We start from the raw sequence: 21,930 nt of genomic DNA, 5'->3' as shown, positions 1-21,930 counted from the left end.
ATGTATGTATGTATGTATGAATGAATGTACAAAAGTATGAGCAAAAAATATTCAATATGGGAGAGATAGCTTTCAGCCAATCAGACAGATTACATTTAAGATGTATCCGCTCGTATGTGTGTGTGTGTGTGTGTGTGTGTGTGTGTGTGTGTGTGTGTGTGTGTGTGTGTGTGTGTGTGTGTGTGTGTGTGTGTGTGTGTGTGTGTTTGTGTGTGTGTGTGTGTGTGTGTCTTTGTATTTAAACTTTGAACACTGCGATAAGATCTTTTATCTATTAAGTTGACAGAAATCTTTTATCTATTAAGTTGACAGAAAAACCGACATCCGTAAATACACATTTTCCCTGATAAAAAATAGTTTTTGTTTCAATCCAAGGTACTGACATGGTCCTGTGCTTAAGAAGTTTGCTTCTCGACAGCTTGGTATCGTATTCAATCCCACTTTCGTAAGTGCCTTTTGCCATAATTTCGAATCGAACTATAAACCTCATTCGATAGCGAGCTGGCAGTATCGTGAGCACACTGGACAAAATGCTTGGCAGCATTTCTTCTGGCTTTACGTTGTGCGTTCTAATTCCACGCGAGGTCCACTTTGCTTTTCATCCTTTCGGGGTCGATAAATTAAGTACCAGTGAAATTCTGGGGTCGATGTAATCGACTAGTCCCCTCCCTACAAACTTCATGCTTTGTGCCATCAGTAGAAAAGATTATTATTGTTATTTCTAGATGCAAGTCTGTACAACAGAGGTCCAATACTGTAAAGTTTTTGAGGCATTTTGGCTATTATTTCTATTGGAAGCTGTGTAACCCTGTAGAAGCGATAGTATTGGCTCGGCAACAACTATATAATAATCGATTGTCTACTCATTTATTGCTTATGCCTGTGTGTCAGTTTAAAATTAATACCAAGATCAAAGCCAAAGCAGATGATCATAAACCAATATTTGACTCATCCATATGATCAGCAATAGTGTGAAAAACAAATACCAATCTATCCTTATGCTGCATTTTAAGAAGTACGGGCTGCTTGTGAAAAACTAACATCCCAGATGTGATCAGGCGGTACTTTTGCTTCCATGATACTTTAAGCTCATTACGAACCAAAATATTAATACATGATATCTGTGTGTATATATATATAATATATATATATATATATATAGTAAATCCAAACTTACAACTTATTTGATTTACCTATAGTGGTTTTATCTCTAATTTAATTTATATATATATATATTATATATATATATATATATCTATATATATAATATATATATATATATTTATCGAATCGCTCATTTCTTCTTGCCAAATAAACATACGCACTATATATTCGTTCTTCACTTCAGATATAATTTCAGCAACTCTTCATCTTACGTTTCCCCTCTTGCTCTGTTTAATCTATTCTGTCTTTTTATGGCGACACACATATACATCTATATATGTCATGAATGACCATGGGATCCCACCTAGAAAGTTACTCTCCGAGGTACAAGTCCGGCAAGATTGTTTGTGGAAGGACAGCAGTCGCCCATACATACTAGCCTTCCCTCTCCACACCTCTGATGTTATCCAAGGCAAAGGCAGATACAGCTTGGCACCAGTGATGTCGCAACTCATTTCTACAGCTGAGTTAACTGGAGCAACGTGAAATAAAGTGTCTTGCTCAAGAATACAACACGCAGCCCGGTCCGGGAATCGAACTCACAACCTCACGATCGTAAGCTCGACGCGCTAACCACAGAGCCATGCGCCCTCAGATTGTGGATATAATTTCTTTATTTGTGAATTAAGGCTACCATTGGTTTCATATATATATATATATGTCCACCAATGCGGTGTTGAACACTCATTTTCAACGTTCGACATTAAAGTGTGTATATATATATATATAGAGAGAGAGAGAGAGAGGGCGAGAAAGGGGAGAGAGTGAGAGAGAGGTGCCTATACAAACACACGTATATATATATATATCAGATACATATCACGTTGATTCGTACATATATATGTATTTATATTTATATATAAGTGTATGTATGTGTGATATAAATGCATTGCACATACACACACATACACAGACACACACACACACACACACACACACACACACACACACACACACACACACACACATACACATATATATGCGCATGTGATTTATACACGCAAACACGTGTACACACACGAAGACACACAAATGATGCCATTTAAGTCATTTACTGTTTTAAGTGATATTAGAGATGCGATCATTGATTATTCACACGTTTTTCTGCTAATCTGCGTTACTATAGGAATGCATCTATTCGGAATCTTCTTAGCCATATGTGGCTTTAAAGTCGACTCAAAGTAATTATTATTCATTAAGAATAAAGATAGTAGTTTGACATATCACAGCTATTGCTGAACTTTAACGATACACTGCTAAGAATACTTAACCAAGCTACCTTATCACTGTATATTTAATACCTCACAGTCACGAAAACCTTCAGGTCGCTGGCTTCCCTATATAATATCTTAATGTTATATATTCTTTTTGTTTTTCTTACTTTTATTTTAACTATGTATTAAGTCGCTACATTTATTGCATTAAAGTGCTAGTGACTAGCGTCCGTGCTAATATTTGATTGCCACAAATGCTAGTGTCGGATAAAATACCTTTCGTATTTATTTGAATTTTCATTTTGTTTTCACCGTCTGATTTTAAAATGCCGCCTGAGGTTAATTTTACTTTTCATTCTTCCGGAGTTGAAAAAATGAAGTACCAGTCAAGTACTGGATGTGATAAAGTCGAATTTTCCTCCTCTTTCCTCTCCACAAATTTCTGACCTTGTGCCTATGTTATAAACATTTATTTGGTGCACAGCAATAAAACTTTTTTGTTCGCATTCGTTAAGTGTCTAAGCATTGTTGATTTGGGGCTTCCGCGTGTTAGTCGAATCCAGTTAACGTTTGAGTGCAATGTGAAAATCGCCCGCCTTCTTCCTTTGGTCGGGGAGAGCAGGCACTTTTCTCTGCTTGGTAATAGTTACGAAAGAGATCTACAAGCCTTCATGCCCATTTTCGATGAATACGAGATTTCTTTCTTTCCAAGTTTACCGAGATTGAGTAGAGCGGCGGATTCCACGTTACGAACCATCTTCTTAGATCACATGTTTGTGATCTGTACAGTCAACTCAGATCGTAGGCAAGGACCTGCTTACTGGAAGTTGAATGCGTCACACCCGGTGTATGCACGGCTTACAGAAACCGTAATAGTGAATTAGTTAAATGGTCGTTGACGAGGACAATCATCAACAACAAATGGTAGTTTACGATGAAAATGCGATAAGAGTAGAATCGTTAAGGTTTACTAAGGTCGAAACGATAAAGGAAAATAGAATATAAGGAGATATAGAAACTTAAAAGAGATGTTAGGACGCTAGAAAAGACACTTGCACTAACTTGTTCGCGGCGAGATTAAGCTTCGTCCAATTCTTCAACGTTGCCGGAGGTTGCATTATTAGAGCTAAGACACGGAGATAAGAAAGCCGTTCGGTGGGCTCGAGTGAGATGGTACAATGTCGTAACAAAGCGACAATTCAGTCTGTGATGGACTATAATAGTTATATGTTAAGCAGATGTGTACAGCTTTTCAGCATCACTTCAGTCAACTGTTCGAGACAAATAGCGAACCGGAACGCAGGATGAATTTCAGTGCATACCTCGACGGTCGCCACTTTTAAAATAGAGGCGGTGTGTTACGAAAATCTTATAATAGCCGCAGAAATAAGGGAAGCAGTGGTTAGTTGCACGGCAAGAAAACCGCCTGGTTTAAATGCTCTATCCAATGAGCTTGACTTTTATGCCAGACTTGCTTGGAGACCTCTTACCACAAATGTAAAAGAACGGAATAATTCCCAGTGTTGCAAGTACAGGAGAGGTAGCGCTAATGGGGATCACACTGATAATTTTCGGTCAATAATTCCGTTAATACAGATTTCAGAATTTTGTCCGAGATGTAAGCAAAGAGATTGGTGCTTGTTGCGAAAACATTCCATCCAGAACAAATATATCTACAGCATCCCCCACCTCTGGAATCAGTACGCCCTTGATCAATTTATGTCCAACAGATTCGATAGGGTGACCACCGATACATGGCAGCTGTTCTCAGGGCAGTAGTTTCTTATTTCTTTATTTCCCACAAGGGGCTAAACATAGAGGGACAAACAAGGACGGACAAAGGGATTAAGTCAATTACAACGACCCCAGTGCGTAACAGGTACTTCTTTAATCGACCCCGAAAGGATGAAAGGCTAAGTCGACCTCGGCAGAATTTGAACTCAGAACGTAAGACGGACTAAATACCACTAAACATTTCGCCCGGCGCGCTAACGTTTCTGCCAGCTCGCCGATCTAAGGGTAGTAGTTTCTAATCAATGTTCTGCAGTTGGATTTCCACAAGATACAGCGATATCTGCTTGATGGTTAGGGAAAATGGTCACTATTCGTAACCATTCGGAATCAAAGCGCTCAGTCCGTCAAAGTTGTAAAGTTGCCTCCCCTCCTCTCTTCTGTATGTGCTGGCACTTGAGCCACCATTGCGGAAACTAGAGATATTAGGATACGTCCAGCTTGATCTGAACCTGCAAGTGGAGAAAATGGGACAAGGTGATATGTAGGGTTGCCAATCCATCCAGAAATGGATCGAGAGAAAGCTACCCTTAAAAGGTTGCTTACATCGTCACCGTCATATATTATCGCTTGACTGTCGTGACTTGCCCGGTTCACTTATCGGACAGGAGCGTTTGCTCTTCCGCTTTATGTGGAAGGGACGTGTTCCATTGTTTAGACACTTCATTTGTGGTGAACATTCGCTGAGTTGAGGGCTGAGCATGGCCGCGGCCGATAATGCGTAGACATGCATTGTAGCTGAGACATCTCCAACGTTTTCTTAACGGTGTGTAGCTGTGATAGCCTTTTGTCAGACTCGCTTTTCAACAGCTTGTGTCTTAGGCTGAGCTGCAGTACTGGATCAAGCGTAGACGAGATAGAGCACGTAATAGCTAGAATCTCATTAGACCCTCACAGACCTATGCCAATCGGGCAATGCAGTCTGTGGAATTTCCAGTATGGTGTTCTGTGGAGGGTCAGTAACCGGCAATAGCATGGAAACTCTGGGCATCGACGAGATTCCACTGGCGGTTCTGCTCCGAAGGACTTCGGCGTTGGTACTCATGAATAATTTCCAGAAATCTCTATCCTGGCAGTGCTATGTGAGAGAGGTATTTTCATTTCATAGTTAATAATTTCGCATTGAAACCATGACATTCTGGGTGCGATCCTAGTTCGTGGCATCTTGGCGAGTGTCTTCTACCCTAACCTCGGCTCAACCCACGTCTTGTGAGTGATATTGGGTTAAAGGAAACTGTGTAGAAGCCCGCCCTGTAGTTTTTATCTCTAATTCAGAAGTGCTTCCTTGGCACATATTCTATCACTTTGATACAGCCTAAAAATTACGTTAACAATTTTTGTTTACCGTGGAAATCACCGGTGACTCGCCAAGTTATATTCTTAACACGACGCTAAATGGAATTGGTAGGCGAAGTGTTAAGGGTATTTACTCAACCGATTACACATTATGCTATCAGGTAGGCAACTCAGGAAATCGTGCAACTGAATAGTCATCGTCGATACCGACGCAAAATTTGTCCATTCAATATGTTGTTTACTTCATCTCCAAGTTCGACAATTAAATGAAGCTCATTATTATTTAATTTAAGATTGAATGACGATTCTTTGCTTGCATTTTTAAACAAAACGAAGCGTGATAATTAGAATACGCCCCAGCGCTTTCACAAAACCTCTATTCTTTCTCATGCGATTACTCTTTGTATTTACAAATTTAGTTTCTTTCAATGTGCTAAATATGAATTCGCCATTCAATCCTAGATTAACCTACAAGAAATATAATTTACGCATTTTGTCTTAACAATGTACACAACGAATAATAACCAGGGCTACACTGAATATATGCATACGTATCTATATACATACGTACATACAAACATACATACAAACATACAAACGTACGTACATACATACATACAAACGTACGTACATACATACATTCATACATGCAAACATACATAATACATATATACATGCATGCGTACATACATACATACATACATATATAAATACATATAAATATCCTCGTTACATGACTCTCGTTCATTCAGGCTACTACTACTACTACTACTACTACTACTACTACTACTACTACTACTACTACTATACTACTACTACTACTACTACTACTTCGTCTACTACTACTACTTCTACTAATGCTACTTCTACTAATGCTACTACTACTTATAGCTAGGCCTCAGTTCACTTCTAACAAAGAAGAATCCAGTCATCTTATTTTCAGATATTGTGGTTTGATCTGAAAGAAATTTGGTTTCTGTTTCTAGCAGTGTGAGACAAAAGGTCACAATATTCACCACTAGGACACCTTTTGATCAAAAGCTTTCTCTATCATGGCTGACCTGAGACGCTCGTTCTCCGTTCATAAACCACATTCTTGCACCAGTGCGGTCGTCCCACAACTTCTTCCTCTGTTGGACATATTTATTTTACTTTTTTTAATTGTAATATTTATCCGCGTGTTTTATTATTGTAGTTGTTGCTAATGTTGTCTGGACACAAATTAACCTTAATTGAACGAACCATTTGTGATCAAAAGCGTTCCAGTTAGGAACAGGTTGTGTGTGTTTCTTACTTTGTATGTGTGCGTGTTTGTACGCAGGTATATTTACGTACATTTGTACTGTGTTGTGTGTGTGTGTGTGTGTGTATGTGTGTGTGTGTGTGTGTGTGTGTGTGTGTGTGATTCCCTGTGTTCATTTCAAGTGTTCTTCATTGATGATATTTAGTCAACATGTGAGACAGTCCACAACAACAGTATACATCAATAGTTCTCAACCATTTTTTATTTGTTGGGCCCCTTAGATCATGGTTTTATTTTGGTGCCAGCACCCTAACCCCTAACCATTCGATGTTTAAAAACTAATTTTATAGATGCTTCTTCCAAAATTTCTATTTTGGTTTTCACACATTAACTTGTGTAGACTGAACTATATAAAACGCTGGAGAAAGAAACCTATCTGTTTCTTGCAATACATACAGCTAAATCAGTAATTTTTCATGGTCTCTTATACTATTGTGAGTCCCCAAATCTTATATGGGCCCCCGAGGATCCTGTGAACCTCGGTTGAGAACCACTTGTCTACAACGACAACAGCACTCCACAAAAATAATAGTCCTGGGTTTTTTTTAGACCTAATCTATCGCTTGCTTTAACGCCACCTTCGCCAAAGCCTTTGGCTGTATGTAGTTTGTTGCCAGCATCCAGGTCACGTCCTCTGACATAGAGACAACTTTCTCCCCTTACGCCCTGCAATCGCAGAACCTCTGAAAGGACCATTAACGTTGTTTACTCTTCATCTGGCTAAACCACATGACAAAATGTACAAATATAACATTAGATAAATAAATAAATAAATAAAAAATGAAAAAAATTAACCACCCAAATAACATAAGTAATTTTGTATGCACGCCTCGCTAATCAAATGCTTTGAATGATATTAAATCCTATTCAATGAGAGTTTGCATGATACAATAATCTTATTGAAATAAAGTGAATGTAAAAGAAATATATGTCGAGCCTATCTACCGAGATTACGCAAGTTCATTTTATTGCAACAATTATTTGATATTGTAAATACTGCAATGAAAGGCGTATTTCTGAATGATTGCTTTTTATTATTTCAGACGTTTTTCTAATAATATATGTCATTTTCATGTGAATATTTTTCTATCTTGAGTCAAGATATTTGTGACTCAAGATATTTGTGAATCAAGAAATTCAGCATGTATTAAAATATAGTGTTTTAGTGGTTTTATTCATTGGACTACGGCCATGTTGTGGCACAATCTTCAAGAGTCCATCATACGGCATAATCTTCAAGAGTTTTAGTCCATCATATTGTTCTCAGTATTTCAGTTTGGATCAAGGTGTATATAACACGCACACGCTCATTCAAACACACACTCACACACACAAGTATAATTCCATATGCATGTATATTTATATGTATGTGTAGAATGACCTGTTTACATCCATGTATATGTAAGTGTTTGGACTCGTGCGCATATGCGGATCTCGACGCTAATTCGGTGTCTTATTAAAATACCTTGAATCAAATGAATCCTACAGTTAATTTACACGTACATACATGCATACATACATACATACACACACACACACACACATATATATATATATATATATATATATATATATATATATATATATGTATATATATATATATATATATATATACATATACATACATGCATGCATGCAACATCATACATACATACATACATACATACGTACATACATACATACATACATACATACATGTTCATTTCAAATTTAATTATATTAACCTCAGCGGTTTTCTTAGTTACTTTTGATCAAAGGAAGGGTGGGTCACTCACGCAGTTGGAAAATCTTTTTAGTTGTCTAGACAACATTTCTTTGGAGGTGGGGAGGAAATTATAATCGAAATATTTTACGCCTTTAATATTTTGTGAGTTGTAATGTAGTAAATATGTTAGTTGCCATTCAATCGACTTCCTTCTTTTTAAAGCGTAAAATCTTAAAATTCATTTGTGAGACATTTTTCATGCATTGAACTAGCCTACTTACTACTACGATTTGAATCTAGGGAACCAATTAGAGAAAGCCTCAGATTTGACGCTCGACCTGAAGAAATAATAGCAAAATCACTGTCAAACTATGGCCCACTGTCGAAAGAAAAACAAAAAGGCATTAAGAAATATAGTCAGGGTTACAATATATCGAAAAGAGGTGGTTCTTGAAGGAGTGACATTGATTATAGAAATACAGGATTGAGGATTGATTTGGGGCTAAAGAATATCTGTAATAAGAAGAATCCTTCATGTGAATATATCGTTTACAAATTCCTCGTTAGGCATCCTTAGAGGTTTACTTTTTGTATATCAAAGTAATGTTTATGTCAGTTGGGAGCTGACGTTGCCAAAGCCAATTTATTTTCTTTGTTTAACTGTTTACATGCTCAGGAGAGCACATTCTACCCATAGCATCTTTTTCTCTACGCGTTTTCTTAATAACGTTTGCAAACATCTTTAGTCTCCTTACCTTATTATTAACTTTGTATGATATTTAGTTGATATTTGGTGAAATGTGGTGTTTTAAGATGTCACGTGTAAGTATTGACCATATAAGTAGAGATAAACTACTGTTTTCATTCGTTATGTTTCAAGTTAATAGCGAACGAGAACGGTGCACATCTAACATTGTTCTATTTACTTAAGGTGTATTTGATCAAGGCGTGCAAACAGCCAACAGTATTTTAAAGAGACTATAGAATATCGTAAACTGTATGTTCACTCTCTTAAACCTAGTTGGAGTCGTTCGATAATTTTAGTTCAATGCACAGGATTATATATAACCTTCAAACACTTCAAACGTATATATATTTTTTCATGTGTGCGTGTATCTATCTATCTATCTATCTATCTATCTATCTATCTATCTATCTATCTATCTATCTATCTATCTATATATATATATATATATATATATAATATATATATATATATATATATATATAATATATATATATATTTGGTAAAATATATATATATATATACATACACACACACACACACACACACATATATATATATATATACACACAAATAAGCAACAAGAATGAATCCGGTAATTTAGTACAATTGTTTCATACTACAACATTTTATTAAAAGCTGTAAATATACATATATATATATATATATATATATATATATATATATATATATATATATATATATATATATATACGCGCGTAATGCATACATAGATACACGCATAGATGCATATATGTATTTATTTATGTACAGTAGAAAGTAAGTAGATCTCTGCCAGTATTAGCGAAAATTATTCCAGTCGTTCGATCCTTCAAGTCTTGTTCTAAACAGCTGAGAAAGGGTACTTTCAACGTAATTCCCGGGAAAAATCCGTGTGACAGTGTTACAAGACTGATCCGTTAAATTACAAGTGCAGCCCATTCGACGAGTTTCTACACGTATTCAGTTTACTCGATTTAACTCACATGGCTTGGGTTGACTCGAGGCTGTGGTGGTAAAAGGACCTTGTACAACTCATTGGGACCTGAAGACTGCGATGCGAAATTCTGGTGTGTCCACGCCCACGTTCATTTATTCATGTAATACTACAATAATAAACTGTGCACAAACACAAGCGCACTCGTACACATAAACAGACACATGCACAAAAATATGTGTCACGTGGGGTGAGTATAGACGCATTACTAAGTATGTGAATGTATTTCTGTTATTCTGTTTTGTATCTATGCATAACTAATTTCTTTTTACGTACAACTCGTAGCTTTCTAAGCATATAACCTGCGCGTATGTGTGTGTGTGTGTGTGTGGACGTGTGTGTGTCTGAGTTTGTGTCTGCATGAGTGCGTGTGTATATATATATATATATGTATATAGGAGTATATAGTAGATGTGTGATAAGAAGCTTGCTTTCGAACAACATGGTTCAGGATTCAGTCCCACTGCGTGGCACCTTGGGCAAGTGTCTTCTACTATAACCTCGTGCCGACCAAAGCTTTGTGAGAGGATTTGGTAGACGGAAACTGAAAGAAGCCCGTCGTATATATTTATATATATATATATTATATATTATATTATATATATATATATATATATGTATATATATATGTATGTATGTATGTATGTATGTTTGTATTTGTGTGTCTGTGCTTGGCCCCCCACCATCGCTTGACAACCGATGTTAGTGTGTTTACTTCCCCATAATTTAGCGGTTCAGTAAAAAAAAAAAAGACCAATTGAATAATAGGCTTACAAAGAATAAGTTCTGGGGTCGATTTGTTCGATTTAGGCGGTGCTCCAGTCAAATGATTGAAACAAATATAAGAATAAGGAATAAAAGAATATATATTATATATTATATATATATATATATATATATATATATATATATATATATATATATATATATATATATATATATATATATGCATGCATACATGCATATGTAATACATAGTACATACATGTATGTGCGCGTGCGTGCATGAATGTGCGTACCGATTTCGGGAGAGGGAAAAGAGAAACCGTGTCATCTCAATTAAAGTTTGTGAATTAAAAAGAGAAACGGAAGAAAGGAGTTTATTTGAAAGAAAGTGAATTAAAATCGAAATAAAAGAACAATATAAAAGGAGAAAAAAACAGTAAAAAGGTAAACAAAAACTACTTGCTGCGATTAATGTGCGTGTGTGTACGCGCACGTGTATGTCTGCACGTATGTAAGTATGTATGTATGTATGTATGTATGTATGTATGTATGTATGTATGTATGTATGTATGTATGTATGTATGTGTGTATGTATGTGTGTATGTGTGCGTGTGTGTGTGTAGTGAGATGCAGAGGAAATGAAAACTATAAAAAGCAAATAAATAAATCTATATAAACAGCCATAGTTTTGCGAGATGTTCTGTTCGTGGCCATTGTTTCTTAAGTATCCTCACAGAGTTGATCTTTAGCGAAACAGAATTTTGACATTTGAGTATAGCAAATTGATTTTCCTTCCGTTTGTCTTTTCTGTTTTCTTTTTCCTTCCTTTCTTCTTTCTTTCTTTCTTTCTCTCTTTCTTTCTTTCTTTCTTTCTTTCTTTCTTTCTTTCTTTCTTTCTTTCTCCTATCGTGTTTCGTTCTTGTGTAACAGAAAAGCGAAAATGTTAAATATCTTTAACGACGTCTGTTAGTTGATCAGTTAAAGTTTAAAGCAAATTTGATATGCAAATGAACAATAAAAATATTAATTAAAAAGAAATAAAAAATCCTGAATGACTATCATTGAGCAAACAATGTAGTCTTCTTTTTTGTTTTTTAGTGTATAAAACCTCATTTCAGATAGGGTAGAAGAAATAATATACATACATAAATAACGGGAAGACAAGCAAATGATGGTTTCGGTTTGAATTGAGATAAGAAATACTACAGATTGAGTGAATAAGAGAGAGAGGGGAGAGAGAGAGAGTTAGACATGCAGATAGAACGACAAAGTAGGAGAGAGAAATATAGAGAACAGTAGAAAGAGACAGAGTTAGAGAACAGTAGAAAGAGACAGAGTTAGAGAGAGAATAACACAGTAAGAGAGAAGAGAGAGTGTGTGGAAAAGATGAAAAGTCAGAGTCGGAGAGAAAGAGGCAGTATGGAAGAAAGTGAAAAAGAATGTGACAGGAACAGTGACAGAGTAAGGAAGAAAGAGAGCGCGAGTGAGTAATAGGAAAGAGACTGTGTGTTCAAAAGAGAAAGAAAGCGAGGGAGGGGAGCGAAAGAAAGGCAGAAATTTTGGTACAATTTATTAGAGTTCTCGAGGAAAAGGTTACGTACCCGATTACCCAACACAGGAAGACTGACAACAAGAAACAATATCGCTAGAACGGAAATATATAACATTGGTTGTTTTTTGTTTGTTTTCTTTTCCTTATAGTATGGAGCAGATATTCTTTTTGTTTGTTTTTTTATATATATATAAATTTAGATTATATATATTTTGTTTGGGTTTTGTAGTTATCTTGTCTGTGCATCTGTGAGTGTGTGTAGGTATTTTCTTTTGCTTCCTTTTTTTTTACACCTGAAAATCAGGATACAAACGGAAAATGTTAAGATGGCGGTTAGACGTATTTATATAATTCACTTCTTTTTAAATATTCAATATTCATTATTCAATATTCAATATTCATTATATTCTCTTGCAGAAGTGATTTTCTGACAGTGCGTCGCAATGGGTGTCAAGGTGCTTTGCGAATTTTTAAAAATATAATTTAAGTCTTTAGAAAATCCATATTAATGCTTGCAGTCTTGAAAACGTGCTGTGAATAACACGTTTTAAGCAGTATGGCTTAATAAAACGAGGCAAGCAATAGTATTTTCTATATTTTTCGTAAATGATTAACTTGAAAATATTTCGTTAAAATATTTTCTATGCAGAGTGCGCCGAGAATTTTAAAATTGATCTCCATTGTGCAGCAAAGTTAAAATCATTGAGAAGCACTGCCTTACAGCTTGAAAGTGGAGCCAAAGTATCCTTCAAATCATACTCGACCATCACAAAATTAAAAAAAACTGAAATAAAAAGAAACATTTAACCTGCATTTGTTTAGTGCTAGTACATTGCTGATTTGTCTATGTCTAACAGCTCTTTGTATGTGAGTGTCGGAATCGACTATTATAAAGATCTAACCACCACCTTTCTTGTACAGAAAAGACAAGTAATCATCCTCTTTCAGCTGGCTATTATGAAGGGTTTGCGTGATGAGCGCAGGTGAAAGATCTGAGATTCGAATTTTATTTTTGAAAGCAAGCCCTCATTAAACTTCATTCAGTGCCCCGTGAGGTGGAAGATGAGGATACAGCAAGAGTGGGAGAGAGAAAGAGAGGCGATAACTTCAGTGAACTTTATAAAAAGTGATTGAACTTGACAAAACTGGTGTGGTTTAACGGGCCGATGTTAGCCATGCAGCTGAAGGTTGGTGGCAAGAGCTTGAAAACGTATTTGCCTTTGGGTTGTCATTACAATCGGGAGTTGTGTGGGGAGATTCGCCTAATCACTCTATGTGATTGCTCCCTATTTTGGAGAATCCATTCCTCGTTCTTATTTTTGTTCTGAATTGTTAGTGCTGCTTGTTATTACCTATTTATTAATACGCCTCGCCATTTTACTCCAAGTAAAGTCAACCGTTTCTTGCTTGTTGGTGCGGCCGGTCGAGCTGCTAGAATAGTCAGAGCGTCGGACGAAATGATTTACCGTTTCATTTCAAATTCCAGCGAGGCCAACTTTGCTTTTTATCCTTTCGGGGTCGATGAAATAAGAACCAGTTGAGTACGAGGGTTGATGTAATCTGCCAGTCTCCCCGCCCCACTAAAGCATTTCAGGCCTTGTGCCTCTAGCAGAAAGGATTATTATTATTATTATTATTATTATTATTATTACAAGACGGCGAGCTGGCAGAATCGTTAGCACGCTGGACGAAATGCTTTGCGGTATTTCGTCTGCGTTACGTTGTGAGTTCGAATTCCGCCGAGGTCGACTTTGCCTTTCATCCTTTCGGGGTAGATAAATTAAGTACCAGTTACGCACTGGGGTCGATGTAATCGACTTAATACCTATGTCTGTCCTTGTTTGTCCCCTCTGTGTTTAGCCCCTTGTGGGTAATAAAGAAATAGGTATTTCGCCCGTCGCTACGTTCTGAGTTCAAATTCCGCAGAGGTCGACTTTGCCTTTCATCCTTTCAGGGTCGATGAATTACGTACCAGTGAAACATTGGGGTCGATGTAATCGACTAGCTATTGCAGCCCCTATCTGTTCCATGTATTATTATTATTATTATTATTATTATTATTATTATTATTATTATTATTAAGATGAATAATTGATTCGATTAAACATCGGACATGTGTCCAAAGATATTCATTTTCGTCCTTTTGAATTTGAATTTAGTCAGGGCGAAATTCGACTTACATTTCTTTAGAGTCGATTAATTAATCTATCCTCTACAAATATCTGGCCTTGTACCTAAGTAAGGAGGGACAGGATAATTATGATGAGGAGAAGGAGGAGGAGGAGGAGGGAGAAGACACGTAGTTGGGAGGAGAAGGTAGAAAAGAGAATGTACGGCAGTGCATTGAGATGTTAATGACGACCATCAGCATTATAATCATAATTGGTAGCAGCTTTCTCTCCCCTCCTTCTACTCCTCATCATCACCATCATCATCATCAACTTTATTGACATTAACAATATTGCTCTGCTATTCTTGTTAATGTTAAAGTAATTTGTCACTACTGCATAGTTTTAAACCATTTATTTATTTATGCATTTATTTTTATGCATGTGTACATCATTTCTTTCTTGTGCATATTTTCTTCTATAGAGATTTCTGTAGATATGGTCAAAGTTGACAGTGCCTGAGGTTCTGTTTTATTTAGAAGTGCGCTTAAAGTAAAGTGACAGATCTAAGTAGATAGAGCTGAGCCAGTGAGAGCTTACTAAGGAGCTGTAGATAACCCAGCTCGTCGAAATTCAACTTAAGACGGGCAGATGCTCATGAGTGTACGTATGTACATCTGTTAATATACATGTATGTATATATATATATATATATATATATATATATATATATATATATATATATATACATGTATGCATGTGTGTGTGCTTGCATATGAGGAAACGTTTCTATATCATTTGCACATGTGTGTTTAATTCCTTTTCTATTGCATACCGAAAGAAATATTCATACTCTCGCCTACATAAATGCATATACCTCCATATTTACTATCATATATATGTGTGTGTGTGTGTGTATTAGTTTATTTGTGTGTATGTGGTTGTGTGCGTGTGTGTGTGTTTGTGTGTTTGTGTGTGGGTGCGCGCGTGTATGCGAGTGTGTTTTGCTTGTGTACATCCATGAGGTTTCATGTATAATTAACTCATATTACTGCAAATGCAGTTGTTTAGCTCTAGGCCAACCCTGATAGCGCAAACTTATGACCAAATATACTGCACAAACGCGTCCTTCATTTTTCGCTTTAAGATTGTAGGACATGATTTTAGAGAAATTTGGCTGCTTTTCTAAAAGGTCGGACTACTGCATGCTAAAAGACGTTGTTGGATCGATTGACACTAATACCAGAAAAATATTGGCCAATACAGCGTTTTAACGTGCGGTAAGCTGTATCAATATGTTGATTTGAAAAGTCATTTAACATTTACCATTTGTCATTTGTTACTTGTAATTTGTTGCAAACACGTTAGAACGGAAAGAACGAAACACTTAACGAAAGATTAGCATGGAAATCCTTTCAAACATCTTTTGCATTGCAAATTGTATGTTAGAAAGAAATCGAACAGTAAGCATCTAATTACCTTTTATAAAACCCACTTAGACGTATGCTAGAATTCTTTATATCTATTGAATACCAACTCGTCTTGAAAACAGACGCACACTGGAAATAGTGCACCGTCTAGAAACACACACCCATCCACCAACACACACTCACACACACTGAACACACACACGTACGCATTCGTACATACACACATACACACTCATACATAATTTTTACAACATGCCATTAGAATGACGATGAAGGGGACATTACTAAGACAGGTTACAGTGAAGGCGGCAAGCTGGCAGAAACGCTAGCACGCCGGGCGAAATTCTTAGCGGTATTTCGTCTGCCGTTACGTTCTGAGTTCAAATTCCGCCGAGGTCAACTTTGCCTTTCATCTTTTCGGGGTCGATTAAATAAGTACCAGTTACGCACTGGGGTCGATATAATCGACTTAATCCCTTTGTCTGTCCTTGTTTGTCCCCTCTGTGTTTAGCCCCTTGTGGGTAGTAAAGAAATAGGTTACTGTGAAGACTTACATAAAATCTATTAAGGAGAATTAAAAGGTGTAGAAATAATGCAATAAAAAGTATGCATTGTATACAAAATATATGGCTACATGGATGACATCACTCTCTTGTACAATTATCCAAGAACAGCCAATTAAGGAAGCCCCAAGTTCAAGATAACTCTGATTACCAAGAGTACACGCCAACTCCTAATTCTAATTCGAAATTTCCTCTACATGTGTATGTTTAGAGTATAATCATTCACTTTAGCCATTTTCACTGCAGTCACCTACCTTTTTACCAAATTAGTCAGAGGAGAGCACTTCTCTAACATCCTATCTTTTGTTCTCAAGTAGAACATAGAAAAATCAAGATAATTTAACGGATCAGACAATTGTTCAGAAATAATAAGTATTATTATTTCCAATATAAGCGTTATCCTGAAATTTGTGGTGTTAGTCTATGAAATCTATCACAATACTTGACCGGTACACTATTTTACCGATCCTGGAGGGCTAAAAGGTAAAGGGCCTCGGTAGGGTTTTGAACTCAGGACTTGAAGAGCTGGAATAAATACCGCAAAATATGTTCAACGATTTAACGATTTTGCTAATCCGCTGCTCTTATAATAATCTTTCATTGTTTTAAGTGTTATCACAACTCACCATTATATGGAGACCTCGATTACAATCACCATCATGATACGAGCGCCTGTTTCCTGTTGTAGCAAACTATATAAAAAGCTTTATTATTATGGAATGAACTGTTGTTGTTGTCACAGAAATAAACGGCTTGGTGATCGAACATGCAGCAAGATTATTGATAATGACAAACTCCACTTACAAGTTCTTGTCGAAACATTTGATTAGGAGAAAAGGAAACTAAATATTCAAGCCTCTATGCCTTGCGAGTAAGTCTGTTCACGCGTTTACCTTTGACAAACCTTCAACGGAGACTCAAACAGTCTCACTGTCTTGTCACTGATAGAGATATCAGGAGGGGAAGGAGAGCAACTGAACAAAGTATGACAAAGTATGACAGACTGAACAAAGTATGCTAGTGCTTTTGTGCCAGTAACACTGCATGCAGTTTTATTTTCAACCACCCTAACAATATTTCGTTGCTAGACCCAGATAATTCGAGATGAGAGAGTATAGCTGATATTGGGCATGTCTCCCTACTTAAAATAAGTCGGGCATAATTCATGTCGTTGATCCAAACTGACATAAGCTTCTTGACATCACAAACGGACAGTGGTTATTTCGTGTGGCGGATGGTGTGTCACCAACATCTGTCACAATATAATATCATCCCCTCATAGTTAATTGCCTTAATGATACACACAAGGTGTTGTATAGTCGGGAGTGGTCGCGATATTCCACTGCACAGATGTGGTCCCCTTCAAGTGGTACGTAATCGAAATCATGACTTTCATCCATCACTGATGGCCGAGCTCGGAACAGATTTCTTCTTTCCTGGATCGTGTATATATATACATATATATAAAGTCGACCTCGGCGGAATCTGAACTCAGAATGTAAAGACAGACGAAATACCGATAGGCATTTCACCCGGCATGCTAACGTTTCTGCCAGCCCGCGCCTTAGTAAAAAATAAATATCAAACACACACTATACCAAATTTAAACTTTCACATCTGTACAATAGTGGAATACAATACATACATATATATATATATATATATATAAAACTTAGATAAAACTTAGATATGTTTCGACCAGAGATTGGTCCAGGCCATGTCTAACTTAATAGCACCACCTGATAGGATTATTCGAATCCTGTTTAAGTCAAGTTTTGTTCAAGTAGTGAGTTCTTGTTGGGTGAGTTGTATCCAGTTTTGTTCAAGTAGTGAGTTCTTGTTGGGTGAGTTGTATCCAATTATGGGTGGCTTATCTGGTATTCTTTGAAGGAATCTGTCCAGACTTTGTTTGAAGTTGATGGGATCCTTTTCCTCTTTGATCTCCCTCGGGACAATGTTAAATAGGGCAGGGCCTGTTGAGGAAAAGAAATTATGTTGCAGTGTACATGTATGTTGTGATCTTGAATTTGGCAGGGGACGTATAGCCCGTGGTCCAAGTCTCGGATGAACCTTGAAGCTAATGTTTAGGTCGTTTGGGCAAAGTTGGCGGTATATTTTCCACATCGTACAAATGATGTACCGCTCACGGCGACGCTGGAGGGAGTAAAGTTTCAAGGCTTTAAAGGCGATCCCAATAATCGAGAGCAGCCATGCCTTCAATTTGTTTAGTGAGAGCCCTCTGGGGTGACTCAATTCTGGAGATGTTTTGTCTTGTGTGAGGAGACCACAGTGGGCAGCAGTATTCAAGGTGTGGCCGTACAAAGGATGAAAAAAAGTGGTATGATGACACCTTGTTCTCTGGACCGGAAAGTTCTTAAGATCCAGGAACTCATCCTACAAGCTGTATCGACCTTCTTGTTGATGTGTGCACTCCAACTGAGATCGTCATCAACAATTACACCCAGGTCTCTGATATTGTTAGAGGCTGTGAGCGGTTCCCCTGAAGGAAGAGAGTATGGTTGTTTTAGTGAGGAATTTCTTCCAAAATGCATCAGCTCAAATTTTCCCTCATTCAGTTGCATTTTGTTTCTGTCTGCCCATTGACTCACAGCATATAGGTCAGACTGGAGTTGAGTTCGGTCTGCTTCTTCATTGACGATTTGCTGGAGCTTAGTGTCATCAGCGAATATTTTCACTTTGCAGTGATGTACGACACTGGAAAGGTCGTTTACATAAATTATGAAGAGTAGCGGACCCATATATATATATAGCGGACCCATATATATATATATATATATATATATATACACCCATACATACTTACATACATACACCTATACACACACGCCCACACACCTACATACACACACATGCATACACACACACACACATGTACGCACACACACACACATATACGCACATACATATATACCCACACACATGCACACACACACACACATACGCACATGCATGCATGCACACGCGCACACCTACACGCATACACACACACACACGCACGTACACATACATACATACACACACGCATGCATACACCCATACACATACATGCATCCTACACACACATACATACACACTCACACATACATACACACACACACACTCACTCACACACCTGTATGTACGCGCACACACATGCACATACACACACTTCCCCACACCCACACGTACATACATACACACTCACACACATACACACACACACACACGGACATACATCTATGCACACACATACATACACACATACTCACATAATTCATCGGACACACTGCCACCCGGACATACACACAGACACACTCACACATCCACACACATACATACTTACGCGCATACTCGCAGGCTCGCGCACGCACGCGCTTGCGCCGGTTCGCGTACGCATACGCTCCGCAGGCACCTCGCTCTTGGAACCGACAAGACCTCCCGCCCGTTCCTGGGACCGTCGCATGTCGTTGGGTTTTCCCACGCCCGCCTCCGCGGGACCACTCTTCCATCTTCCCCTCAGCTGGAGTCCTTTTTCCTTAACCCCCCCTTTTTCGTTACACACACGCGCACACATATACACACATTGCTTAAATATATACATTACTCTTACACACATTCAATCTACTCGCCATTTATACCACCACGACACTGGACACACACACACACTACTACTCAACAAACGCTGGCACGCTACATACGCCCCCACCCCTTCCCCTCCCTCCCTTCCTCCTTCCTTCTTTTTCTTACTACTGCCCTTTGTCTGCTAAGCTGACCACTATCTCGCCCTACCTCACACGCCTACACACAGACGCACACACTAACACACACATATATATTTTTTGTTTTTTCATCTCGCCTCACACACACACATACACACACGCACACGCACACACTCACACATACACACACATCTGTTGCGTTACCAACCTTGTCTCCACTCTTTTGCCTTTAAAAACCCACTTTGCTCTGTTTTCGTAAACATCCGCCTTTCACCATGTGCAACTCGTAAACACCAGTCGTCTTTTTTCTCTTTCCCTGTTGCCCGCTCTGGGATCTTTCTTTCCTCTCTCTTCCTTCTTTATGTTTCCGACGAAGAGCTCCGCTCGAAACGTCATACCTCCCTGCTTCCTTTTCCTGAGCGCCTATTAATAATAATACTGTAATTGTTCCATTGTTGTTGTTTTTTTGTTTCCCGTTTGGATTAAAATTATATATATATATATGTATATATATATATATATATATAGTTAATCCAAACATAAACAAGCAAGAAAAAAACAACAACACGAGGACGTGGAAGAATAAGTACAATGTTATTGGACGCTCAGGAAAGGAAAGAAAAGAAAGAGGATTTCCCGTTTCGAGCGGAGCTCATCGTCAGAAATATAGAAAAAGTCCAAACAAGGGAAGACAGAGAAAGAAAATCGCCAACGATAAACACGCGGTCACACACACACACACACACATATATATATATTGCTAGAACCATTAATTAGAAAATACCAACAACATTCCATCATTTGCTAACTTTGTAAGCTGAAAGTAGCGACTCAACGACAGACAGCTCAAGAAATAAAGAATACAATGAATGTGATATGTTACAAAAGCCTCTTGGCTGGCGAATTTATTCCAGTGATACACTTGTGTTGCTGTTGTTTGTAAATACAACGAAATTATGATACCTTATAAAAAGAGGTGAATGAATCTTAGCTTGATATTAGGATAGAGTATGCGGAAGCGTATACCCGGTTTTTTTTTAGACCACGGAAAAGATAATGATTTAAGTTGAGCTGCTCCAAACTTTTTATTCGTTCGTGTTTTAAAGCTATTTGTACAATTTTTCCCTCATTCATTACTAGATATTTGTACAACAGTACTGACACGTGATGAACACAGATGTGATCTACAACACAAGACCACGAGGCAATTGAGGGACGGAAATAAAGTCATTCTGATTGATGTTACAGAGTAGACGGCCCAGTTGTTAAACGTACAATACTAAAAAAAATAAAGATCACTCGAGAGCTTTCTCAGGAGGAGTAGGAGAAGGAAGAAAAACAAAGAAATACGAACCCAAAATGATGGATTGTTCGTAAGAATTACACCAATAATCTTTAAAGAACCGTAGGAGCACGACCTAGAGAAAGTGGGAGAGCTAGTGTTTCCTCTAAATATTCCAACTTTGGATTCGGGACACCAGTTTGCAGTCGTAGCAGGTGATCAAGGTTGTGAGGTGCTCTACGTGGAGGCTTCTCACCTTTCTGTGGTTGGGTTTCCATTATCTGTATTTGTGTATCAAATTTTAAGCAGTTATTATGTTACGTTTGCGAACCCCTA

The sequence above is a fragment of the Octopus sinensis genome, linkage group LG1, assembly GCF_006345805.1.
Source record: "Octopus sinensis linkage group LG1, ASM634580v1, whole genome shotgun sequence".
Lineage (NCBI taxonomy): Eukaryota > Metazoa > Mollusca > Cephalopoda > Octopoda > Octopodidae > Octopus > Octopus sinensis.
Note: the sequence above shows the minus strand (reverse complement) of the source record.